The sequence below is a fragment of the Sander vitreus genome, chromosome 20 (genome assembly GCF_031162955.1).
Source record: "Sander vitreus isolate 19-12246 chromosome 20, sanVit1, whole genome shotgun sequence".
NCBI classification, from domain to species: domain Eukaryota; kingdom Metazoa; phylum Chordata; class Actinopteri; order Perciformes; family Percidae; genus Sander; species Sander vitreus.
The window spans coordinates 13990189-14002881 of NC_135874.1; positions in this window are offsets into that span (position 1 = coordinate 13990189).

A 12693-nucleotide genomic window follows, 5' to 3' on the forward strand; every position below is an offset into this window, starting at 1 on the left:
TTAACATCAGGAGAACACATGTAGCATGTATGTGGAACCTGTCAATTGTTGCAGATCTTAATGTCGCCTTGAATTAAATGCAAAGCTTCTATTTTCCTGCAGCTATTTCTGATATGTTGACATTGTCAGTGATATGGCCACATCTCAAAAGAGAGATTCAGACCAATAAAAAAATACCACCCCAGACACAGATAAAGTGGTTATCGCCGCTGCCTGCAGCCATGATGAGCCTACGTGAGAGACAGTACCAGTTGCCCTTTACTGTGGTGCAAATTACATGCAGAAGTGGCATGTCAGACATGTGTGACTGTTGGCCTATGAATACATAGGCAGTAATCAACATTGTTTAAAATGCTCATTTGCATATGCATGCATCATTAATTCTATGCAAATGAGCCAGTGGGGACTGCACTTGTATGACTCTCCTTGTAACCCAATAGTATAGCTGTCAGAGGAAGGTTACAAAGGGAGGCAAAGTCATTAGTTTGTAGCAGTCCTTCCATATAGATTCAGTCTTCCTCTTGATGATTAATGAAGAAGATGAGCAAAAGTAACTTTTCAGTGATGTATGCTCTTTTGTATACTTTTCTGTATCTTAATGGTCCACATGCAATGATACACACAACAAGGAGCCTCTGGAGAATTAACAATAAGAGACTGTCTGTGAGCATTTGTGCCATAAATGCATCCCTCCATTATGGAAGACCTGAGTTCAATCCATGGTAATGTTTCTATTATTTCAATTATGCATGCACTACTTAAGAAGCATCATTTATAAGTGATTATTTATTTTCCTTGCATGGTCCAGAGTGAACGTTTTGAGTTGACCTGATTCGCTTTAGACTGTGATCTAAAAACAACACATATAGTGGACGTAGCATCTTCAATATTCTATCTCATTTTGTTGTAGCCTCGATCATGAAAGACGCTGTGGAAGCAATGTGGATTGAAATGCCACAGAGACATTGTAATACTTTCAATAAGAAATCTGTCCTTTGACAGAAACAAAAACTTATAGTATAAGAACCTCCTATATGTTACACATGCACTCGATTCAAGTCAAGGCCAAAATGTTCTCATACTTACTATATCAAGGTTGTAAACGATGATACTCTCCATGAACTTGATATGCATAATGCAGTAGAGATGTTCTAATAACAAAAATACAGCATCAATAATGTATATCGTGAGAATGGACAACAAACTGCTCTCACACCTACTACTTCACTTATTCCACTGTCTCCTTTCTGCTCTGTAATGAATGTCTGGCAGGAGGAAAAAAGGTGGCCTCAGCAAATATAAATGAGAATGACACCTTCTGGAGTTTGAAAAGTTGAAGAGGCATCTAATAACGCCTCTCCCCTCCCTCCGCCATGTATCCCTTAGCTGATGCGATGCTTCTGGAGGGGCCTAAGAAGACACACGATGACAGCCATGCTCAGAGGAAGATGGTAACAAGATGTGATGCATAACACATGAGAGAGGCTGGGGTGTCATTACAGAGGGATGAGCAGGCTTCATCAAGCACATCACAAATACATTTTAGATGACACCTTCACTTGTGATGTGCTTACTTCAGAGAAAATAACATTTATTACCCTGTTATGTTTATTGGAAATATGCAGATGTATATAAGACAGCTGCAGAGCACCCGGGGTGTAGATGAATTACTGAATTCCCATTTGTTTTACATAAACTTTTTCTATTACTTCAAAATACTTTTTCTTTGTTTTGTTTTTTTCCCCCACCGAATATTGGATATTAGTATTCCGATCCTGATAGACCGTCCTTTTTCACTGCTGTGCTCAGAATAAATTTGATATGCCTGAGTGCTTTCAGTAGACTTTGTTTTGCTTCCAAAAAGCGGTTGTTATAAACTCAATAAACATCCAATCCTCACATTCCCATTTTTTTTCCAATGAGAGAGCATCCCAAAAACTGTTTTGGAAAAGAGCCTATGAAAACTTATGCAAATTAACCATTTAGTAGGATGCTCCTCCCAGTGACATAAGGCTGTAGCCAAAACATTAAATCCTTGCAAAGTCAATGTGAATCATATGTTTGCAATTTTGAAGCTGATGAGATTTTTTCTTTTTTTAAATTCCTATTTTTAAAAGTTTCTCTGGGCATTTGAAGTATTGATGGTTAGTTACATTAGGGTTAGCCGTAAAAAAAAATGTGGCTAATTATTTGACAAAATGTGCTTGGTAAACCATCTACTACATTTAAATAATACCAGGGAATTACATCTGAAACAATATTTGGACATGTCTGTATTTGTTCAGCTGAATGTCTAATTCTGTTGTTTATTATCCAAATGGAAGTTTACTCAAACCATACTTCCCACCAAAGAAGTAACTATTTCAGAATTCCATAGACCTGAACATCTACAATTACTTAAGCATTGCTTGAGAATAGTCTATTTTTGTATTTCCTGTATTCCAGCTCTAGTATTCCCTTGCTGCAATCTCCAGGCTTCCCAGTAGTCTACAGCGATGATGCAGGGAAACGACAAAAATCTGCTGAGCTGTTTTAAAGTTTTTATATAAAGTGAGAGAAGGGGGGCAATACTGGTTTCCTCTTCTCGGTGTTAGCTAATAAAAATGCTTACATACAATGAGAGAAATACATGAGCAATCAATATTTTATGTAACCGCTCAGACTAGGCCTGCAGTGATGAAGGGGGAGAAGCCGGGAAGGAGATGAAAAATAGATTGCATTAATCCTGCGCAGTGATTTACAACAATTATGTCATCCCTCTGATAGACAGAGAGAGGGAAAGAGAGAGAGGAGGATTAAATAATGTTTGGCTTCTACCTCTGTTATGTGATCATAAGTAAGAAAGCAAGAAAGCACCACCAACTAGATCCTTAAAAAACTATGGAGGAAAAAAAAATTAGGAGGGCTCCAGAGAGAGGAGATAGAATGAGAAAGTGCCACCTAATACAAATTCAGCCCTGTCTCAGCCACTACTCAAGCCCCTTCCCCTGTCCCAACCCTGAAGCTCTGTGGTGCTCCACCACACTCTGCACCATGTCACCATCCACATTCTCCTTCTCTGCTCAATGTTCCATGACAACAAGGTGAGACGGACAGCAGAGGTTAGGCTGAACAGCTGCTTCCTGGGTTGGAAATTCCAGGCATTGAGGGCCATCTGTCTATATGTTCACTGATGTATATGGGAGCCATCTATCAGGCTGCTAGCCCTGCAGCTGCTGGGGCCGTCACAGCCCAGTCTGCCATCCACCCGCCCGCCCGCCCGCCTGCCTGCCTGCCTGCTTGCTTGCTTGCTTGCCTGCTTGGCTGGCTTCTCCCAGCCTCAACCCCAATACAATGAGAGCTCCTTCTTCACTTTGTGTCACACAGAATGGGCTGATTTGATTAAGTCCTGGGCTCTCATTATGTTAGGTAGGGGTGTAGAATTTCAATGATAATCCATAATGCATGACCGGGGGTTTTGTTGCCATGGTGACATAAATTCAAGGTTACCAGCTCAGACGCATAATTGGGTGCGCATTGAGCGCTGAAGAGGTGCTGTTAAAATTCCCCTCATGAAAGTGGAGCATCAATCATGCTGTCGCAGATTGCAAAGTACTCATAATCAGATGAAATGCTTGGCGGAGAGAAAACGTCACAACAGGACAGGGCTTCCTGCTCTTTGAAAACTAACATTTGAGAATGAACTGTGAGACAACTTAACATATTTTTGTTTTCAATCATAAAAGCCTCCTCTTTGGATTTTTCAGGCTTTTTTTTTTTTTTTTTTACAGTAAGTTGGTCTCAGTTGATTTGGCCCTTATCTTTCTCTCCCAGGCCAGAATATACCCTCAGTCTGTACAGCTTCCCCCAAATGATGGAAATCAATTCTCACAAAAGATCAGGACCTCTATGACAAGCAGAGCCTCCAGCTCGAGGCTCATCAGACCCATTTGAACAGCAGACAAAAGCAAAAGATTTCTGCCCCTTGTGCCTTCTCCTGAAATCCCATTGAAAATCTGCTCATGCCTTCTCCAATCTGTGCCACAGTTCTTTTATTGATGCTCTTTTTTTTGGGGAAGGGGATCGACAGGGGGATGTGCTCGCTTGGAGGCGTGTGCGGGACGGGAATGGTGTTGGTCCCCTTGATAAAACCTCTTTTTTCCTCCCCTTTTACATCTACTTCTGGCATTACTAACAAGAAAAAATCAAAGAACTGATGAACAGCTTGAAGCTACTTGTTAGTTGGGGGGAAAGTTTTTTTCTTTTTGCAACCAGTAAAACAATTGTCAGGAATAGAAGTAAAAGCATGAAGTTTTTGTAGGGCCAGGTTGTCGTAAAATTCAGCGTGCACTAACCATGGCTGCCTTACCATGTCTGTCTGTGTAAGATGGCAGGTCATACCATTTCAATCACATGAGCTCTATCCTGAAGTACCCCCTGTCCATCAATACAGCACCACTATAATTCTCCTATGGTTAATAACCATAAATCAAATGAGATTCATAAACCATTAAGATGGTGCTTATTATCTCTTACACTAGGTAGTTCAGATATTCATAGCCTGGAGGTACGCGCCTTCAAACCAATAATCTGCTCCATCAATGCAATATTTCACTCTTTTTATCACATGAAGAATGCTTTGTGTCATAATTTACCTCAACATTTCTCATCACAAGAGTCAAACACTCGACCAAATTCATTTCTTACTGCTTGTACACCCCACCACCATACACTACCTCAACCCCTTTTCCAAAGCCACTTCCCTCATTGATAGGCAGAGTTACAAGGTCAGATATCAGTTGCAGAATCCAGTTCACAGGATACGGCCTGAATTATCCTTTTTGGAGTTGGAAAGCGCCGTGCCTATCTTTAGGACAGGTGCATGAAAAATAGATGTGGTTTACTTTAACTCAAGTGAAAGTCTACTCTTTCAAAAGGAGACAACACACACATAAGGGAGTTTCAGCAGTGCTCAAGCATCAAATTAAGGCCCTACAAGAAGACATCCGTGTATGCCAGTCATGGCTCACCTTCAAAGGCCCGTGTTCAACTACAGAAGCCATTTTGTTTGAGAGTACAAAGGAAAACAGGTTATTAAGAGGAAGGCTTTAAAAAATGGAGAGACAGACATTCCTTTTCAAGTCCAATTTCCCCCCACTACTGTATTTGCCACCTATCATTCAGATGAGTGTGTTGCTTTAAAGCGACTCAACAGGGTTCCTGCTGAAGATCTGAGTCAAGTTTTTAATGAGCCCCATCATTCTCGCGCTGCTGTCACAGGTGTGGATCTGCTGATGCCGGAGCTCTGTGGGACTTAACATGGGGCCTTACCAAGTCAATTAAGGAGTATAAGCTATTCACACGAAACAAGCACCATAACTATGCACTGTGTAGCTTTGTTTTTAATGTGTCACTCTCTTCTCTATTGAAATCAGTGGCTTGTAGATGACAACACCAAGGCCTCTCACCCAAGGAAATGCACTCAAGTTTTAAAAATTAATTTAAGACAGATATACCTTTCATATCTTTACTAGTCATGAACTTAAAGGCATGATTCACTTGATTTCCAGCTGTTCTACGGCCCTTGCTTCACATCTCCCTTTTGATTCCCAACTAAATAAGAGTACAGTGCAACTGCCCAACTTCATCATAACTTTGAATTTAATCAGGGATTGACCTTTTGTATTGGATTGTTAGTCTTTGGGATTTGGGGATTTTTTTTTAGCAGTCCAGGGATCTTGTGTGTGTGTGTGTGTGTGTGTGTGTGTGTGTGTGTGTGTGTGTGTGTGTGTGTGTGTGTGTGTGTGTGTGTGTGAGATGGAGAGAGAGAGAGAGAGAGAGAGGGTGTGTGAGAGAGAGAAGAAGGAAGCCTGTAATTCCCTGTCCTCCACATGAACCCTTGATACTGTCCCATATGTTATATTCACCCATTTCACTTGTCAAAGGGCTGATGTGTGGCTTGTATGGTGAACAAACATGTGCTGCAAATGTGTGTAAGCGAAGCTACGAAGTGACCTGACCCCTGCGTGTATTTATGTGCATGTGCCGTACCGTGTTTTATTCTGAATATAAGCAATATGTAACTCGACTGACAACGTTTAGTGGATTCAAGGCTACCCACGCAGAAACAAAATGAAACCAATAGAAGTGCAGTTGCAGAATTAGAAGCAAAGGAGGAAGGAAGCAGAAATGGGGAAATGGTAAGGGAAGGGAGAGAACAGAAGGAATGTATTGGTCAAGCACACAGAGTGTCAACAAAGCGGTGTAAAGACTTGTCACTCTTGGTCACTGCGCTCACTGCTCGGCGACTGGAGAGGAATGCACTGGTCATTCATGCCCCCAGAATAGGCAGTGCTCCTTTGCCCCTTCCTCCCTGTGCACCACCATTGTATCAGCAAGAACATTGTTCAGGAAATTCCTTTGTCCCTTTAGATTTTTGGAGGTCCCTTTTCAGGACATCTACTGAGACCCCCTGTGCAGTCAGGCCATAGCTGCTCCACAAACAGCTGTCTGGGATCAAGCTGAAGTCACTCTAAGCTGGCTCCCATTTGAGCCAATGCATTACAGATGTTTATCCTTCAGAATTAGACTGCTAGCTGGCTAGCTGTAGGGAGGATGATAATGCAGGCTTCTATTTGGCCGACACGGTCCAGTTATGTATTTCCGTATTGGGGTCTTAAACCAAGCTGACCCCTAGTAAAGATTTCTCTGTTCAGCCCCTTTCCAATGTGATTGAATTCAGCCCCAGCTTAGGGGCCTTAATAAGCCCTTCCCAATGGTCCACCAAGCAGATCTCCAATGCACCAACTGTGGCCTCCCCCCATTGTAATGTTTACAAGGTCAAGGTTGCAGGGTCAGTGTTTCTGGCTTAGTTAAATTGGCATGCTCTTTTTTTGGTAATGGATTACCGACTTGGTGATAGCTTGATGCTTAGTGTCACTTTTATCCAGGGCAGGAGAATAATTTAGGGACAAGCTAAGGATTTAGGGCCAAATGCAGACAATTGAAGCATCTCAATAGATATCGAACACACTGTGGTGGGGATTTGCATAACCTGGTCGGAGGCAGATAGGATAGAAAACACTCTCTTGGACCTGACAGTCTGAAGGATCATTTGAGTGATTTATGCAGGAAATTGTATTTGCGAAGCAAGACAGATAATTTAATAAAGCAAGGCCTGGCCTAGTCCTCAAGAACAGGGGGACTCTTTGCTGAAAAATGATACAGCCTCCTGTCTGAGGGGATGGCAGATAACGAAGGCCAATATTTACTGTGGATTTGTGCTCCTTCTATTTCCTGTCTTAGTCGTACTATTATCTTGCCTAGTTTCCTGAAATGAGCAAACATATTATATGCATACATATAAATGTTTAATATATGCAAATGAGACCTGTTTCATTTCCTTTATGCAAATGGTGTATCATTATTATTAGCAAAAATGACGAGAATATCAGTGAATCACAAGGCAACCTTAACTACAGTTGTGAATAATCACGCTATTACAGAGAGGAAAGAAAGCACCAAGAATCCAGATAAGTTCATGTACGTCGGGCTCATAACATCAATCCTTGACAGATAATTAGGTCCTTATTTAAAACATTTCTTTTTAAAACAGGGTGGCGAGGGACATGTGCAAACACATCCCAGTAACAGTCACATCATGGGATATGAGTTGAATTGTTTTAAGGGTGCTGACCTCTACTCATATTTCAGCATAAAAACAAATGAAATGGACAAAGTCTATACTGAGCTCCTCTAAGTGGAGCACTTTGAGACGTTACATTTATTTAAAGTGTAAAGAGTCATATAATTATATGTCCTCAGTCCACTAACTGATATATTTTCACTAAGTACACTGCCTTACCTCATTAGTGTGTGTCTGAGCTGGGACCTTGCCCCTGCATCAACTCACCAAATGCGTCTTCGCATGCATCCATACGTATAGGGACTTTTTCTGATATAGTAAGTATGGAGAGACAGTTGGCCCCGGTTAATGTTGCATGTCAGCAGAGTAAGGGTCTCTCTCTCCTTCTGCAGTAGGTCTGTTAATGTTTGGAGTCAGGAGGCCCAGGGGACTCTAAATCCCTCGGACACAAAGAGCCTCTGTGTGCTGGCGGGGTCACATCTGCCCAATGACTCTGTGCATATAGGGAACTCTCTATGGGCCATCAGAGGGGCCTGCTGCAACTGCCCCACATCCATAATACTACTCTGTGTGCTCTACGATGGCCAGTGGGCTTGATAGAGCTTGACGTTTAACCACACGCACATTAAACTCTCTGTCACGTCATCCAATTCTCCTTAACATGCTAGAAGAAATGTAACATCATAAAAAAAACAAGCAAAGAAGTACAAAACATAAAATTTGTGTTTTGGTCCTAACATTGCACAGATAACGACTGACAGTAAAGGATCCCACCATTACAATGTCATTTCTGGCATTAAGTGAGTGTCCGCAAACCATTATCTTAATGAAAAAGATTTCATTTCAACCCACTCTATTGGTCTTATCATTTCCTGAAAGGCACTCCACCTATTTAAACGTGACATACGGAGTCATGACAAAGACAACGGTGCACATTTGGTTTGAAATTATGCCTTTCGATAACAGATGTTTACTCAATAGCTCACATTTGGGGCTCCTTTCTTTAATGAAGGTCCTTGAAGGTGAAAGGAAAGCTTTAGAAGTAACGTCATTTTTTATTAAGATTTTTTTTTTAAACGCACCAAAATGACTTATTTTTGTTTATCAGTTCTCCTTACCCAGCGCTAGAATATTAACTCAACTTTGAAGTGATTAGCATTGCTATTGACAAGGTAAACAGTGATTAAAAATATATGCCTTTTAATGGGCCTCAGCCTTGCCAATCTAGTCAGTGGTGCAATAAATCATTAGGCCTGGCCAGTGGAAACCAGGGCTATCTGCTGAATCCAGGGTTGACTCGATATTGAGATATCAATGAAAGCCTTTGTTTTGTCCACCGCAGCAAATTAGACACGCCAGTGTGCTCGGTTAACATACACACTGCAATCTTCCCTGACCTATACGGGCTGAATTTAGCACTTGGGATTTCTCATAAAGCAGAAGTTTCATTCCAGTTGGCTACACAGAGTGAATGTGGCCCAGATGATAGGGTGGCTAGAAAGGCCATCAGCTGGAATGAAAATAATCTGTTAAATGAGAAAGAAGTGTTGTCACACAGCTACTGAAATAATACAGCTGGAGTTAAGCACATTTAGAGTGAACTAGTTAGTTATTTAACCGGCTGTAAACATTGCTCTAAAACATAAAAGAAAAAAAACTTTCATTCTGGTTGACCTTTGACCTTGTTTATATTCCTCAGGATAAAACTCTGAAACGGAGATGGCCAGTGGCCAGTAAAATGTACTCTGCTTGCACCATGCACACTGAGAGCAGTGGCACTCTGGGGACAAAGTGGAGAGGACCTTTTAGAAGGCGACAATGACAGGAGAGGTTGGATGAGGTCAGGGTGGTTTGATACCATCCTATTGAGGCCTTAATTGCTCATAGAGAGGCTATAGGGGCCTTCTGTGCATCCACTGTGAAAGGACTGAGCCAGTGAAGGTAATTTATGACTGGCAGGGTGAGGTTACAGGCGAAGAGTCCCCTTAAAAGAGAGGTATGCAAGCCTGGTCCTTCTCCTGAGCTCAAGTAGCTCAATAGACAGCAATTGAGCTACTTGGGAGGTGAACTTAGTTTCTTTCCCACTCCCTCATTCCTTCTGTCTCTCTCCAACTCTCTCTCTAACTCCGCTCGGCTGCTCCCTCCCATGTCCTAGATCAGCTCATCTGGGTGTGCTGCGGCAGGATATCAATCTTAATGAAGCTGCCAGGCCAGTGTCGTATCAACTTTAGACTACAGACCTTGATAAGCATACCAATTCTCTGTAACAATACCCAGGGTAATAACCAGGACAATAAGGTCTCACAAAGGATGGAGTGTGGAGACATCTGAATTTTATGGGTTGTGTGTGTGTGTGTGTGTGTGTGTGTGTGTGTGTGTGTGTGTGTGTGTGTGTGTGTGTGTGTGTGTGTGTGTGTGTGTGTGTGTGTCTGTGTACATGGTCTGTCAGTGTATGTGTGTGTGTGCAGGAAAAGCATGTGTTTAAATTGAACATGAACACAGTATGAACATATAGAGAGTTTTGACTCAAATCTTATGTCTTTATGTCACACATGTCAGATTCACATTAAAGCAAGACCACATATGAAGAGCAGAGTCACATGGTACAGCATGGCTCAAGAGACTTTTAAACACACCTCACTTAAATTTGAAAGCAATTTAAACTTTGTTGCATAAGCGAAGGGTCACTCAGAGAATAACCTTCAGTGCAGTAGAGCTATTAGGTTTCCCTCATCATTCAGCGTCCTAGTCATGTCTCTTCAATGAGTCAAATGTTGTGTTTACAGTATGGTTTTATCTCCACAGCCAGATAGGTCTGGAGTGGGGAACATGGGCCCCTCCCTGCTTCTGGGTTGGAGGGCGTTGGAGGACAATGTGTGACTTTATGTTTGTTTGTATCTGGGGGGGGGAGTATGGTCACATGAGGCCAAGATGAACGCTTGTGGTCTTTAATTTATTGTGGTGGGTTTATGTGGCTGTGACTATCGCACACATTAGCACCATTACTCTGCTTTCATCTGCAGAGTTTCTTGTGGATTAAAATGAGGAGAGAGAAAAAAAGATGCTAACCACAAACTTATTTAGGAGGATGGAGGGAGGAGGGGGATTTCCACTTCCTCACAAGAGCAGGCAAACATGTGGTTGGATGTTTGATGTCAGCCTCAAGGAATTTGTTTGCACAAATGGTTTGTATGCTGATTGTATTGATGTAACTCAGCTTTGCTGAGTTATCTTGCATCACCTTCTTGGTATCAACATTGTTGGAATACTGATAAAAGTAGGTGCTAAATCTGGTAGTGAGCATGTTTTCCATATCCATTTACATTACCATCCAGAGATGTGTCTGCAAATAATCCACATTACATTTGAGGTGAACACGAAGAAATTCATCTTGGTTTATTGTGGATAGATTAAAAAGATAAATCCTACAGAGAGCAGAGAGAGAGGGGTCAACCAGGAGCTTTAACAGACCAAGAAATGTGATGATGCCTCTTGATTCATCCCGTAGATAAGAGCTATGGAACCGACAGATTTAGCTCCATTGTCACAGGTGGAGTTTTAAATGGCAGGTCCATTCTCTCCTGTGAAGGCTTTTCTGTTAGAGCTCAAAAGAGCCAATTAAAAAAGACTATGGAGCAGGCTACAGGGTGCTTCTCATTACAGTCACATACTACAGTATAGACCCTAACCTGGATTTCTACAGGTTAAACATAATGCTAGTAACAAATCACACTCATGGCTCCTCTTCCTCATCTGTTTGACACTGATAAAGAAACGATAAACACAGCCATTCGATGCAGTTACAGAAGCATTTCACACATTTTTATGATCAATTGGAAGATGAGTAACATGGGGAGAGCATTTTATCCCACGCATCCTGAATCTGTGATATCAGCTGATGCAGTCCACGGTGCGGACAGCCTGGCTCAGCTGGACATATGAGATATTTATAGATTCAGATTCCCTGTGGATTGTTTGTCTGGTGGGTTGGTCTTTATTGATCCGATTTTCAGGAAACAAACGTACCACAGGTCAGACATCCACGCACACCTTGGGAATGTGGGAATATTGTATACAGGTAGGGCAATTGGCAGAGGGGATAAAGCAGCAGCACATGGGTACAGTATATTTGATTTAGATTCAGTATGTGATGCTCCGGGGGCTGGAGGGCTGACATTCAAATTAGGGTTTGGAAGCAGAGATTTAATACCAGATAAATTATAGCTCTCTGAGCAGCTGAATGTCCTGCACATGGCTCTTCTCGTTTCTCTTTTGTTCCCATTGATGTCTGGGGGCCCATCTTCCACTGTGGGTGTAAGGTGGCACTATGTTGCATTTTAATTTCTCTTGTTTTTAGGCAGCAGACCCCATCACTGTCAGTGCCCCAAATAATAATGTTTTATTGGTGCACACAGCGCAGCTTGCTGATGCTACTCAGCCATTAGGATGAGGTAGAGACAGAGAAAGCGAGAAAGAGAAAGAAAGGCCCCAGTGCCCCCGCTGCTATAATTTAGGGCACTCTTATCCATGCCATCAGCTCAGATTGTAATTCAAGAAGCAACAGTGTGGAGGGCCTAGTCCTTTTTTATGCACAGCCATTATTGGGGCGGTGAGATACAGTAGTGGCTTTTAGCACAGGAGAGGCCAGACATAGATGGGTCGTCCAAGTGTTTTACAATTGAATGTGCTAAACTGCTGCCACCAGGCAGCCAAGGATGGGCCCTGATTCAGGTCTTTCTCTCCCCCTTCTGCTGTCCTCTGCTCTGGGCCTCAGTGATGGGCAGAGAGGGCTGGGCTGTTATCCCCTCTGGTAATTACCACCATTAAAGCTAATCCTGGTCCAATTCAGGCTGCTTTTGTTTTGAGCTTTATCTCTTCAGTGCTGGAGAGTTTCTCCTTTCAGAGAAGCACACAAAGACAGTTTTTAGAGTTGGTAATTTTCTGTTTTATCCCCTCTGCTTAGGAATAGGATGAAAAATACTCGAGATGGACAGAAGCATATCTGCTCTCTCTTTCCCCTCACACTGCCTCTATCCATCTTCTCCTACCTCCATCTCATTACAGTCACA